Source organism: Podarcis filfolensis (assembly GCF_964270895.1).
Source record: "Podarcis filfolensis genome assembly, chromosome: 6".
NCBI classification, from domain to species: domain Eukaryota; kingdom Metazoa; phylum Chordata; class Lepidosauria; order Squamata; family Lacertidae; genus Podarcis; species Podarcis filfolensis.
In genome coordinates, this window is record NC_139609.1 from 48,186,929 (window position 1) to 48,202,311 (window position 15,383).

The 15,383-nt window shown below is 40.0% G+C and overlaps 1 protein-coding gene across 17 annotated transcripts in view; it reads right to left on the minus strand.

The window, feature by feature from the left end:
- The window catches only part of MAST2 (microtubule associated serine/threonine kinase 2), a 150,743-nt gene that overhangs the window by 53,604 nt on the left and 81,756 nt on the right, over positions 1-15,383 (minus strand). The gene's annotated exons all lie outside the window — the stretch shown is intronic.

Here is a 15,383-nt window from a genome sequence, read left to right on the forward strand (position 1 = left end):
GCTGGTTTGAGTTAAATGACAATGACACTGGGTGAGCTTTTTTGCACACGCCGGTCTTAGAAGTCCCTCAGATTGTTATATTGCTCAGCAATATAATAGGTTTTATAGGTAACATACCTGCAAGAACCCTTTTGGCCAAGCCCCACCCTTACCTGCCCCACATTAAACATTATACATGACATCAGGTGCAAGGCAGGTAGTACAGCTTAGCCACAATGGCCTCACAAGCCAAATGGGAGGGTGGTGGGGGCCTGCAGGCTGCTGTTTCACACCCCTGATTTTAAAGAAGAGCAAGTAAAAAACTTTATGAACAGATCGGAATAAAAATCTAGGAAGATCTATAACATTTGATATGTGCAAGTTTACATTGGAGGGTTTTTATTGGTAAGTCAAGGCACACCATTCTAACATGTTTACTTAGAAACCGAAAAAAGGAAATAATTTCTAATTTTGTATATCAGTTACATTTTTTTAACTTTTCATCAAAAAGGGATGCCAGTTATATTGAAAGCACAGATAATAATACTCTGTTAGAAGAATTTAAACCATTGTGAGCATCTCTGATAAGAGAGGGTAGAGAAACAAGAGAAAATTAATGTACATGAAAAAAAATCAAATGCTGGCCCCAGAACACAATTAATTTGTATCCTTTTGTTTGAAGACTCAATACTTCGACAGAAGGCACATTGGGATAACACATGCAAACGAAATGAGCTTTTAAACACCCCGATAATCATTTGTTGTTCTTTTGTGTCTCTGAATATTTTTATTTAAAGACAAGTTTACTGTTATTCAAGAGAAGCTAAAGCACATTAAGGAAAATTGATCGAGCTACCAACCATAACCTAAAGCACCATTAAGCTGCTGTTCTACCTCTTTGGTATACTTAAAATGTTCAGTAAAGTATCAAATTGCTCTTTTGAGTAAGAGAGTCCATTCAAAATGTGTCTGCTACACCACATACAGTATGCAAATGTTGATCTCCAGTCTTGTGCTGTTAAGTCTCAGTTTATAAAATATATTCACAAAGTGTCTTCAAGTTAATGCTCTGCTTCAGATTCTCCAGAAACACATTTAAGAGATTAGTTGGGGGCAAAGTAATTACAAAGAAATGGGGGGAAGAGGCCAATTTCAGACTCAAGCAATGAAACTGACAGTTGTGCCCTGAATATAGGATGGTCCAAGTAATAAACTTATTAGCGAACTAGTAGTTTTGCTGGAGGACTCCTGGAGAAAGGGCCTTATCCTCCTCCTCCTCCTCCTCCCAGTGGGGCCATGTTAGGTGCTAGCTGGCAAGAGTGGGGAAGCCTTCCCTGTCTCTCCACTGGCTCCCCCACTCCTCCATGTGTGACTGGCAGAAAGAGCTACTAGATAATGCCCTCTATTCATTATTCCCATTGAGAGGAGAGGAAAAGCTGAGATAGAAAGAACGTCACGACAACTCATTTTACATGCTTTCCTCCTTCCTGTCTTTTTACGTGTGCACAGACATCCCCAAGTTGGGAAATGCAAGAGTCAGGCAGCATCTGTCAAGGAGCTACATTCTGTTTCAGGATTATTGACTGCCATCTCAACTATTACAACATTTGAAAACTATTTGAGGTTCATCCTAATTATAACTTCCACTAATGTCACCTGTTTTATTATAAACTGCATTATACATAATGCATATTTGGCAAAATTTACATGTTATGAAGGATTTTAAAAGCTTCCAATAATTTCAAAAAGCAAAACAGTAATTTAAGAGACCTGCAACAATACTGAATGTTACTATGGGGACAGAAAGCATAGGGAATTATTTGTGTTACATAGGGTTAACCATGCACTCCTGTAAGTAAAAATAACATTTGTTACATGTGTTTAAGAGTTCCCAAAGCATTCTTGAAACTCAACACTATGGAACACTGGCCTGAGATATTGTTGACATGATACTGCACCGCAGCTCTCTAACAGTGTTGGATCAACAAGGTATGAGAGCATTTACAGGAATAGGCGGAAGGAAAAGCAGGCATGCATATGCTGTAAAATGGATAATACTGCCTCCAATAAGGTTGTTTTCAGGCCAAGAACTTGTTTACCGATCACATAAAAGCTGTATCAAAATAGCTCCCACCATTTTGATCCCTACCTGCTTCACTCCAATTTATTTCTTGTTTTCAACAATGCTTGATATTTTCAGCATTAAAAACACAATGACTTCACAGTGGGCTAATGTTTATGGAAGCAGCCATTTAAAAGCAGCTACTTTTAAGGGTTATTTAAAATAAAATGTTAGAAAGTAATCTGCATCTATAGTCCTCATTCTTATGAAGCACTACACCATGGTTTAGCTCCCGTATGTGCACATACTGGAACGAGCCTGGGCAAAATCTTGGGCCTATGGGCTCCTCTTTCACTTTTTCCTTCCACACAGCTGAGAGAAGAGGCTTGTCAACATTACATTCAGTTTTCCCTAATCCCGGCTTGTATGCGAAGCAACAACATGATTCATCACAAATTCTGGTTGGTTGTGCAAGACAGCTTCATAAGCCATGATTTGCACTTGTTTTGAAACTGACTGGAGCTTGTAATAAACCATGACCCCCAGTTCCCACACAAGGCCAAGCTCAGAAGACATGTAGACACCCACATATACACACAACCAGGCCTCAATGGATGGAACTGGCAGAAAGAATAGAGATGTGACGTACTATTCTGCTCCTACAACATCGTAAGTAAATGAATTCTTGCTCCTTGCTCTTTCCTTTGTGTTTAAATTTCTCAGACAGGAAACACAACCAGTTGCAAACACAATAAATTCTCCCTACTATTGTTGCAGCAAACGTGAAAATCACATCTGTTGAACACTGAGAACCACAAAACAATTTCTTTATAGCTTTGGCATTGGACAACTAGCACATGCTTCAATAATCCAGTCCATGTCTTTAAAACAACGTCTTCACCTGGGTCCATGAAACTTTATTAATTGTTTAAACAGCATCCACCTATTCATAATGTCTTGTACACATACTGAAGAAAAAGTCTCCACATTTTCCTGCCTATGTCAGAGGAGGAGGTGGAGAGGACCTTCACTGCGAGACCATGCATGGTGTTATTGTCCCATAATACATTTCAAGATTGAAGGCTCATCACACAACTGCAGGAAACTCCAGCTATAACTAAGTTTGTTCCATCCCTTCAGGAAGCCAGCTTGTAGTGACAAAAACATTGCAAATCTCAGGGAAGATCTTTCTTAACACTATTAAGAGAAAGTGTTCTTTATCAGAAATAGATATTTTGAAGATGAAAACAAATATTATTTTTTTTCTTTACAATGCAGCAAAGCATATAAGTCTAAAACTGACATGTTAATGAAAGCACCAGCTGCACAGCAACATTAACTAGATATGGGAGTTATAGCTCTAATTATAGTAATTTAGAGATGGAAGCAATTTTGTAAGCAATTGCACTACTGACAACAGGAATAATTAAGTCCTTCAAAATAGATAAGAACAAGAAAGCATCCAGGATAAGATTGCCTTCATACTCAGTAACAGTTTAAAAAGGTATCTTTGTTAGAATAAATGAACTAAGTGTTATCTGTTTTACATTAGAAATTTTTGCATTACACTGTGCCACAAACAAGATTGGCCAATGTACTTCTTAGTAATCTCTCTTGTACACTGTGAGTGAAGTAACAAATTAGTATCAAAGTAACTAAAGTATGCATTCTATAATGGGATGGAATTTGTGACAAAGGGAAGCCTTTCTAAGCCTGAGCTTAATGAGTTTCAGCAGCCACTGCAAAGAATTGTTGTTCTTTCAGACTTTCACAGAGACTGTGCAATTTTGCTGTAGAAAGGTATCTTCACTGTATAATTACTGTGATTTTGGCTTTAGCACATCACTCCAAGCTCTGTAAATCCTGAACACCATATCAATTCAATAAACTTCAACTAATTATCTATTTAGCAACCATTCATTAACTGTGATGATAGCATAACATCATAGGAGAAACCCTCCGGGATTAGCCCTCCACCTAATCCAGCATCTTGTTTCCACCAGTGAACCAGCCAAATACTTCCGGCAAGCCCACTAGCAGGAAATGAAGACAACAGCAGCTGGTTTTCAGAGCAGTGTTGCTTCTTAACCTGAGGGTTCCTCATAAGGACATGGCTAACAGCTGCTGAATAGGTTTATCCTCCCCATAAATGTGTCTAATCCTCCTTTGAATCCATATACACCAGTGGTGGTCAACATATTTTATGCATACATACATCATATTTGTATGCTTACTGCATGAAAAGTTACATAATTACAAACATATCGAAAGTTGTCATAAACAATAAAGAAAACATCCAAAAGTACACAACCAAGCTGAACAATTTCCACACACATCATAAGAAGATCTAAAATAAAGATACAACAAATTAACATCAATAACATCAACACCCCCCCTCACCCAACGAAACCCCCTAAACAATACCCGAGCCCAAGAGTCTGTTCAGCAGGTTCAGCTTTTGTAGGTGGCGTCAGTCTGGGCCATGCCCTCCATGGCCAAGTGGAAAAGGGTCTGCAAGGCAGGGAGATTTTCCACTAGAAATATTCTTTTAGACATGCCTTATGTTCTTTGGTCAATCTGTCATGATACTTACAACAAATCTATATTGTTGTTATAAGACTACCAGTTTTTTTTAAAGTTAACCACAGCTACAAGAGATTCCCAAACCACATTTTAACAAGTTTCCCTAGCCAGGAAACCCAAACACCCACCAGTGCCCAGACCACTAGATGATTTCTGCGAATTTTTACAAAGGTATTACAAAGGTACACAGCTGAGGTAACATCAATTGGGACAGGTTTTCTATACCGCTTTAACTACATCACAAGCTCCAAATTCTGAAACTACAAAAATTCCTAGCTACAAATGGTCAGGGCTAAAAGGTGAAATCCCCCTTTTAAATACAAGCATGTACTGAAAGAGGGTTCAGCCTCAATCACGATAAATTCTCATTTGAACAAGATGCATTGTTGGGTATCCCTGCTAATGACAAAATAGGTCATCACTTAAAGGGAAGGGAAAGGAGATGACTGAGAAATTGGGAGATGGGTTATTTAGGATGACTTAAACCAGCTTAGTGCCTTCCACCCACACTTCGATATTCAGTCCGAGTATCTGCAGTGGCAGAACTGTACCCTGCATTCTCCTCCCTTGTGCATCAATCTCTATACCAATCCACACACAAGTATCACATATGGATATGTGCCAGAAATGTTTTATCCTACTATTTTTCTCAACCCACATACCCAAATCTCTCTTTTAATAGAACATCAAGTCACCCAAGGTAACCAGGTAATGATGGTTATACCATATAAGTAAGTATTTGCACTGCCAAACATTTCCTCATCCTGTCTGTCTTCAGAGACATATTTCTTTTAACTTGATTTGTCTAAGAATAGGGCATGGGAAATCCCTACAATTTGACAAAAGTCTTTAGAAATTAGTTGTTGGGTTTACATTAGATACAGGCTGCATGCGTAAGTTAGACTGTGTTCATGTTAGCATTCTCCATGAGGAGCGCCTACTGACTTTTAGGTTAATTCACATGCCTTCCAGAGTAAAGTACTGTATTGCTCAATGTATAAGACTGTATTTCCCCCTATTTTTTCAAGTTTAAAATTGGGGGTTGTATTATACACAAATAGTGCATATGGGGATTTCTTTATTTTGAGTCCCAAAAAATAGGGGTTGTGTTATACACAGGGGCATATTACACACAGAAAAATACGGTATATAAGCAACAACTCATGCTCATTTAACGCATTTCACCTTCAACTGTCTGTATGAATAGGTCCACATCAGGGCAAACTGTTTTTTTTACAACAGAGGGAACAAGTAGAAGTTAGAACCACCCTTCCTCCATTGCCTGTTCTAATTTTCATAGTGGCAAGCTGAGATGACCAGCTCTATTCCAGAGCAATGACTTCAACAGCAACTGCCGCCTGCCTCTTCTCTTCCACTTACTGCAGAGGTAGCCCTGGAGGAATACAGCTATGCAAATGCAGCCTCAGTAAGTGTGTAATTTGAGATCTGAAGACTTCATAACTTTTGAGAGAATACCATCTGGTTTCAGAGAGCAGGAAATTGAAGCTGCTGTTTACATCATCAGTAACCCTGATGAAAAATCTAGTGGTGTAAGGTGTAAAACCTACAGTCATTTAAACAGAGATCAGTCTGCAACTGAAGGAAGTAACTCAAATTTGGACTTCTTCCACCACTCTCCTTTTTTAAAGACAGATGCTAAAAACTTATAATCATCACAACTCTCATCCTATCTCCCTGCCTATGGCAGCAGGATCAATAGTGTCAAAACTACTATGTAATTTCTTTAAACATTTTTCTCCTGAAATGCTCATTATGTTACTTCTTTAATATAGTCTTCTAATAAGCGGGAGGCATGGTTAAGGTATACGCTGCAGAAATGTGAACTATTTTGCAACGCTCAGGCTTCAACATTGTATTTTCACATCATTTGCTCCTGCTTACAGGGAGCGTTTTCTAGTACTAGTAAAATATACAAGGTCCCCCCCCCAAAAAAAAATCTTAAATGCAGCACACTCATGCCCACAGACCGCAGCCACATATACTTCTTCATTCAACTCTGAAGTACACATGGGGTACACTCAAGTACACTCTCACAGGGCATACTTGAGCACCACCACAACACATTCAGAAAAACCCCTCCAAGTGCCTGCCACTTCAAAGGAAGAGTAATATGACTGGTAGATCACCAGTGGCTATTGGAATTGGTAATGCAGAAATAAGGCAATCAAGGCGATACTAACTTATACAATGAGCCAGGCTACTGAAACATCTGCACCAGAATACCTGCAGCAATGCTAAGAAATTTGCTTTAAAATATTTAATTATCGTAGCCTTGCAAAGCTTCCTGTGACTCTATGAATATACTATAGTTACTATAGTTAAACTACAGCATATATGTTTATTCCACACACAAACTTTGAGGCCACACCTAATGTGCAGTCTTTATTAATCAAACATGCCTCCTTCCCAGTCTATTTTGAAATTAATATTGATGGACCTTGCAGAAGACAAGGACTGTTCCTCCATGCTCACTGCTTACTCACTTGGAGCCAGCAGGTGAACAGGCAAGCCACAGTATGGAAGAAAAGCAGCAGGGTAAGGAAGCTTATGGGACGCAGGTGACGCTGTGGGTTAAACCATAGAGCCTAGGGCTTGCCAATCAGAAGGTCAGCAGTTCAAATCCCTGTGATGGGATGAGCTCCGGTTGCTCGGTCCCTGCTCCTGCCAACCTAGCAGTTCCAAAGCACGTCAAAGTACAAGTAGATAAATAGGTACTGCTCCGGCAAGAAGGTAAACGGTGTTTCCATGCACTTCTCTGGTTCGCCAAAAGTGGCTTAGTCATGCTGGCCACATGACCCGGAAGCTGTACGCCGGCTCCCTCGGCCAATAAAGCGAGATGAGCGCAGCAACCCCTAACGGTCAGGGGTCACTTTACCTTTAAGGAAGCTTAAAATACTGGCAATGAGCCCCATAATGGGGTATGGGCCGTGGCAAATGCCCAATGATGCCAACTCATGATATCAGCATTCCTGTGCTCTGTTGCCTACTTCTACTCACCCTCTGTTTCCTTCTAAATGGGGCCTATATGTGGAGCTTTTATTTAAAAAGTACGGTAATTCTGGTGCAGGTAGGGATGGAGATGGAATCTGATTGAGCTTTGTTCCACATTCAGCTTTCTCTTGCATTAAGCACCCTCTTTGACACAAGGTGCTCATGCATCGTTTTTTTAAAAAAACAACACCCCAACTAATTATACTAAAAATGTATTTAGCGCATGTATATATACATATGAATCATCAAACCAATTTCTTTGTGAAGGAAATCGCCCTAATCAACCTTAACGTGTTCAATTCAGAGATGTCTACAGAAGTGTACAAGCTCAGAATCTCTCTGGCTCTCTTCTTACACATACATAGATGTATTGAACCTTTATATCTCTATTAGCAAATCTCATCTATTGTGTCACCTAATTTTGAAATATTTAAACAGGTGAAATTCTGAAATACTTAAACAGGTGTTCCTTCCCACTCCATAAGCTTCTATGGTTCCCATTATTTTGCTTTGATAATGGGACACTTATATCAAGGACTCCAGTCCTCAAACCTTTGTTAGGAGCCTAATTTCAAATCTTTTTTTTAAAAAATTGAGAAAGTTTGATTGCTATATTCCCAGGGCATATTAATTCACTGAATCTGCCAACATAAGCTGATTTGTAGTTATAATTGCAGAGTTTAATACTACTATAATTCATCGTTTTGTGAAACCTAGAGCTTCCTTCCAGTTATTAACTCCTACAGTAACAGTCACCAACTCAGCCAGTTCTTTAGCTATTTAAGTACTTAACAGATTAAGCTTGTGCGATGTCCCCATTTTCTGCATATAGTGCATTATTTGACATTATACACACATCACATGCATAATATGAATTTTACATGCATTACACATGCATAAGATGAGAGCACACAGTAACGGTTGGTAATCAAACAGAACCAGGGAATAATCGCAGACCAAGGAGACATAATTAGAAAAAAAAGTCAAAATAGAAAATTATTCACTTCACTACCAAAAGAAAATACATTGCTCTGTTGGCCCTTGCGTGTAAATTACTGTATAAGTCCTCATATTACATGCAAAGTTAGCTGTGTGAACTTAAGATGTTGTAGGAAATGCAAACTTATGTATACAGAAATTTGTTTTTGCCTCCAAAAAATACAGGCTTCATATGGAAAACTTAAGGCAAGCAATTATGTCCTTGTTTCACTTACATCCATGTTCACACACACACACACACACACATCCCATGGATAGCTCTGTTGGTAGAGCATAAGACTTTGCCTCACATTGGGCAAAAAGATTCCTGCATTGCAGGGGGTTGTGCTGGATGGCTCTCATGGTCTCTTTCAACTCTTCAATTCTATCATTCTATGAAGTTAGTGCTTAAAGGCCTTTCTAGTCTCCCAACAGTTCCATCTGGATTACTAGAGCAGCAGTAGCTAGGATCTACTGCTATATCTACAATACACAGTCTCCATGCAATGGTTAAATGGAATCTCTAAGTTCAGAGGAATTATGCCACTGAAGAGGAGGCCAATTGCCCTAATGCCCCATTTGTAGGCTTCCTGAAATCATCTGGTTGGCTGCTGTGGGAAGAAAGATGTTGGATTAGATGGAATTTTGGTTGACCCAGCATAGCACTTCTTGTGTTCTTATACAGAAGGGTGAGTAAGGTGTTGGGGAGGTAGATGTGCATGTCAGACATGGAATAAATGTAAATCAATAAACAAACAAACAATGCAGTGAGATGGCATTTGCAGTCTTGCTACTATGAAAGACTAAACTTTAATGAGTAGTCTCTCAAAGAGTTTAGCACACACTACTTTGTATATGCTTTAAGTTCTAAAAAAAAAACCCCCACCAAAATCATTATGCTGTGCACTAATTATGTGTTCTATTAGTTCACCTGGCAACCTGGATATTAGCATAATTATAACATACATGGACACAGCACTGCAAATAACAACCTGATGCACCTGTGTGTATGAATGTAGGACAGGAAGATAAAGAGTACAAGTGTGTAAGAGAGGGAATGAACTTTCCAAGTGCCATCTATTACTGGGGGGGGGGGGGTGTAAACAAGCTCATTTTATGAAACATGGATTGATTGTAGCTGAGCATTTCTTTAAAAAATATTGCCTGGAAAGGCCTTTTTCAGGATCAAACCTTAAATTCTGATTCTAAAATGGATGGCATTTTCTAATCTCTCTAGATTTGGGGAGGATTCTGGATTCTTTTCATGCAAAATGAAGCCCAAGGTGTTTTCCACTTATCTATTCGAGATGAGGAAGTAATATAAAATATGGAAGTATGCCAAAGGCATTGCAGAAAACAATATCCCAGGCAAAATATGTATCACAATATACCAAGCTGGAGGTTACTTGATACCGAAAGATGATAGAAGCCAGTTTCTGTGCCAAAATGATATACACTAGGCTGGCAGTGAGATAGCCTAATTCTACCATCAAGGAGGGGGAGTATATGGCCTTCCAGATGTTGCTGGAACTACAACTCACATTCTTCCTGACTACTGACCACCCTAACAGAGGATGGGGCAAGTTTATCCACTTATCTGAGGTATTCGCAGTCTACTTTAAGAGTCCTAGGGTGGTAAACTCTAAAAACCACAAACAATAACAATGTAACAAAATTTATTGATCAGAATCATAAAATTAATAATAGTCACTGTAATGGGAATTGGGGTTGCTTGTGTGTAAATTCCAAACTGCTCCCAGCTGTTGGGGTAGCTAAACCTTTCCCTGATTTGACAGCCCTTACAAGGCGACTGTCTCAGTCACTGGCAGAATCCGTCAGTGGGCGTTCCCTAAACTTCTTCCAACATAAAAGCTGTTTGACGCCAAGTCTCCTCCTAGCCTCTCTGCGCGGAAGTCTCCTGAGCAGAGTGGGCGTGGCCAGCGGAGGTCCTTGGCTCTCCCCGCTGGACCCTGTGGAAGGGTCTTGGAGCCCTCTCTCCGAAGACCTTTCCTCCTCCCCTTCTTTCCTGGTGTCACGCTTATTTCCTTCCCCAATGGAAGTATTCTCCCTCTCCCTGCTGGTCCCTTCTCTTGCATCATCAGAGAGCCCTACCTCCGCTCTGCGCTCCGATGTCAGTTCCCTGACAGTCACAAATAAACAGGCAGCAGAACTGAAGATAAAATATCACCAGGCACTTCATCCCTCCCCAGAATCCTGGGTAAAAAGATGCATCCAACAACCACATCATGAAACCAGCAACAAGAAGCTGCCAGCTTTAAAAAACAAAATACCAAATTATGTGGCAATAATGACAATAGCCTCTTCCACCAGACATGTGATGTAGACATTTAGATCAAACTATGTGGGTTTTTTAAAAAGAACTATTTCACTTACATTGCTAACACTGGAAATGAATTTCTCTCTGCACATTTGAAACCACATTAAAGCAGTTATTATTGTGAACTTGAATATTGAGGCTATAATCCAACTTGTGGCTCCAGAGTAGCCCAAATGAAGTCAATGGGGCTCCATGGAGTAAGCAGCTTAAAGAACACATGCTGAATTTAAAACTGAACTCCCCTCCCCTGAGCATACTAATACAAAGGGCTAAAGCCAAGTGCCTTATTGTTTTCTATTCAAAAATGTTGCAAATTATCCACATGAAAAGTACTTTGACCTATATTAGTATTCACAATGAAAGCATAAGAGGATATAGTGAGCAAGGTCCACAACAGAGATGCAGGCCAGTAGACACCTCTTCCTTTAAAAAAAAAAGTTACAGAATTCTTGAAATCTTTACACAGCACATCCTTTGCAGACTTCCTTTGATACATTTTACAATTCACAGATTCTTCCTGGTATAAGATTCCAGTATTATCATGTCATTAAGACCACCATGTCAATGTGACCCAGTCTTGGTTACACAGTTTACTTGTTTACCTGCTCACAGCCTTCTTGCTTCATAGCAAAATTTAACCTTAGCTCCAACCACACACTACAAAGTAGGAGGTAATTAATGGATCCATTCTTCTTTACTGCAGCTAGAAGAGGAATACTCCTACTGCTAAGAGTTCTTGAAGGTTCTAGAGTGTTACCAAGGAAAAATACGGGAACCCCACCCCACTGAAAAATTCAATTGGCAAAACAAATTTAATAGCTATTAGTCAATATTTGAAATTTTAAAAAATAAATAAAGGGAAAGATTCTAAATCTTACCACAAGTTTGTCACTGCCTAGGATTTAAGACAACAAAATAATTGAAATAATTTACTAGTAGTAATACTAGTACTCTGCACCTGATGTAGGATCCTACAAGTAGTAACACTATATCTCTTTGAATGCATTTTGGATTAAGATTCATATCAAAATATAAATTAAAGATATCCAAAGCACTTAAGATCCAAGTTCGACATGCTGAGGTTCATTTCACCACTACAAAAAATGTTAATCTATGGATCCTTGTGAGAGATGCTCTGGTAATTACCAAAACAATTTGAAACAACAAATGGTGCTCTTCTGCTTCTTTCTTAAATAGTTTAAGTATATTATGCACTTCCATTTTAATGTCATATACATGCTCTGAACAGACAATTTGCATGAATTTATAATCATCTTCTATCCCCTCACATATGCATTTTTAAACTTTGAAACCACAGGAAAATACTAGAACCCAGCAGATTACTGAGTGAATTAAGTGAGTGAAATGACATATTAAAGTCCCTACTATGACAAAATGCTAGCACATATATTAGATAGCAGCTTGAAGCAAAGCATTAAAAATGCAATCTAGGATATTACTGCCAGCTAGCAAATAGAAATTTTGAAACAGGGACTTTGCCATTTTTCCCTTAGCATTGTTATGGGCAAACACCACGGCTATGGATTAATCTAATTTAAGAAATAACATATTTACAGATGTGCTTCGTTCTCATATGCTCTTGTGGAGAAGAGACTACATTTTCAGTTACCTTGTATTTTTGTCGACTAAAAATTCTAAGCAGCTCCCATTTTTAATACATTATAAATTGAAAACCGCATGTATCCAACCATATAATCTCATCCATCAGCTTTAATCTCTGCAACAGTCTCGACTACATGAAACAGACAGAGTAAACATTCTAAGATTTTGTTTTGAGAATCCTTTGATTACCTTTTGGATCGCCTCAACATGCTGGTTTCTGGCAGAGAGAAATTGGATAGCACTGTCCAGAAGGAGTCAGACATGATCTTTGTAAGCTTTCATTTCCAGCAAAAACACTGCACTATCAAACCACAAGCAATAAAATAAGGGACCAAAGAAAACCAGTGACAGAGCCAATGCAAATTCCCTGTAGATCTTGCAGGCTGTTCCATTAATGTGAACGAGACAAGCAGGCAGGCAGGCAAGCAGGCAGCTGCTTTCAGTGTCTCTGCTTTCTATTGATTTCACCCTTGCCTGTCTTCCTTCCTTTCTCTACCTAGAACGGCATTTACAGAAGGAAACTTACTGTCAATACTAGGACGTATTTGGCTTAAATTACATTTTATTCATATATTGTGCTCAGTTGTTAATTTATTCCTTTTATTTAAAGAAAATTTGAAACTGAATTCCCCTCAGTCCTCACTTGAAAGAAAGCCTTAATGTATGAAACCATATTTAGTTCATATCATCCTTTGCATCTCCTAGTCCACCACCCTATTCTTTACTTTTGCCTCAATCTTCACTGCCCTCTATTCTCTTCTCCACTGTGGAAATGTATTGTAACTTCTTTGAGGCCAGGGATCCATCTTTTTTGCTTATGAAACTTTGAGAAGTGTCATGCAAATTGAGGGTATCATATTAACCAAAGCAGGAATTTCCAATAAAAAATCACTGTTTTATCTTAATTGCAAGAAAAATTAATAATGCCCCCCATGTATATAGGTAGCTGCAACTCAGGATAGCACTTCATGCACCTGATGAAGTGGACTATGATCTTGGAAAGCTTTACGGTTTAAGTTCCCATGCTATAAATCAATAGATTATTCAAGGAGAGGTTAGTGCACAGCTGCTCAGAAACCTGTTGGCTTGAAGCTGAGATTAATCATTTTGGCCTATCACAGGTAATAATGCACCCTAGGACTAATATCTGGCATTTCAGTGATGGGTTTTATCTCTATACTGGCAGGGAATGGTCGGTGCTGCTCAGGATTTTTTGTGAAACCAAAAATTATTATAGTTTTTAATTAAAGAGTGTAATTTTTGAGTTTGGGTGCCTCAGAACAAGGACTAGGTGAAGTAACGCCCAATTCCCGTTTCAGTTCACCATCTTGATTCAAAATGGTGTCCAGCATCCCAATGGCAATGAAGTCCACCACCCCAGTCAACGAAGACTGCTCCCCATCCCCACCTCAGCAATCCTCATGCTGAGTTTGGTGATGATAACCCGAGAGGCTGCTAAACCTATGCCAAAAAACAAATTCACCCCAAAGTCACATGTCAAACATCAACAAAAAGTATGGTCCCCATCTTGGAAAAACCTTGTGCCAAGTTTGCCAACAATATCTCAAGAGGCAGCTAAACACACAGAGACTAGACAGACAGACAAACCACTTTCCAAAATATATAGCAGACTAGCAGGTAGTGCCTGGTGCTGCCTGAGAATTTGTAGAAACCAAAAAGCATTTTTTTAAAATGCATAGTGTAATTTGTGAGTTTGGACCTGTCACACCAAAAATCAGGTAAAGTTATGTCAAAGTGCCATTCCAGCTCTTGTGCCACCATCACCATCACAAACAGGTAAAAAGAAAAAAGAGCTGCTGCTACTATAGCAGGGGTAGGCAACCTAAGGCCCATGTGCCACAAGTGGCCCACGGGGGTCGTTTAACGGGCCCATAAACTGCCCCCGAACTGAGCCGCCCACTTGGTGAGTCCCCACCCGCTGCACTAAACCGGTGCAGTGCGGCGTGGGGACTCGCTTCTGCGGCGCCGGAAATCACGTCTGCGTAGACGCCGGAAATTGCGGGCGTGCGTGCAATCCAGCCCACAAAGGGATCTCCGCTGGAGTAAACCGGCCCAGGCGAGGTAAACCTTGCTGACCCCTGTACTATAGTAATGAAAAACATAGCAAACAGTTTCCCCCTGAAAATAATCAATGCCCCCCCCCATGACACAATTCACTATCATCTTGTTTTACTAAAGACAAAAAATCAACATAAAATGCAAGACACTATCCAAATATTTAAATTCAAAAAATTTAGCCTGCCGTCATAGTCTGCCTGCCCACCCATCAACATCAGGGAGTTAGAATCACACCTTAAATCATGTAATAAGTAATTTGATTTTCAAAATCATGAACAAAAGATACAGTGACCAATGTCATGTTATACGTAAAAAATACTAGCCAAGAGAGAAAGTTGGAAAGTTACCGTATTTTTCGCCCCATAGGACGCACCTAGTTTTTTTTGGGGGGGGGGGAAATAAAGAAAAAAAATTATTTCCCCCCCAGGTGCGGGGCTGGGGCGGAGGAAGCCCGAGCTTCCCCCGACCCCAGCCCCCAGAACAGGCTGCTATCCGCAAGCCGTGGGAGAGCTGCGCAAAGTTGCGCAGCTCTCCCACGGTTAGTGGAGGACTGCGCGAAGCCTGAAGCTTGGGGCGCGCTGAGCTCAGCACGCCCTAAGCTTCTGGGTGCCGGCAAGCTCTCCGCTAGCCATGGGAGAGCTGCGTCTCCCACGGCTAGCGGATAGCTTCCTGAAGCCTGGAGAACGAGAGGGGTCGGTGCCCACCGACCCCCCTCGCTCTCCCGGCTTC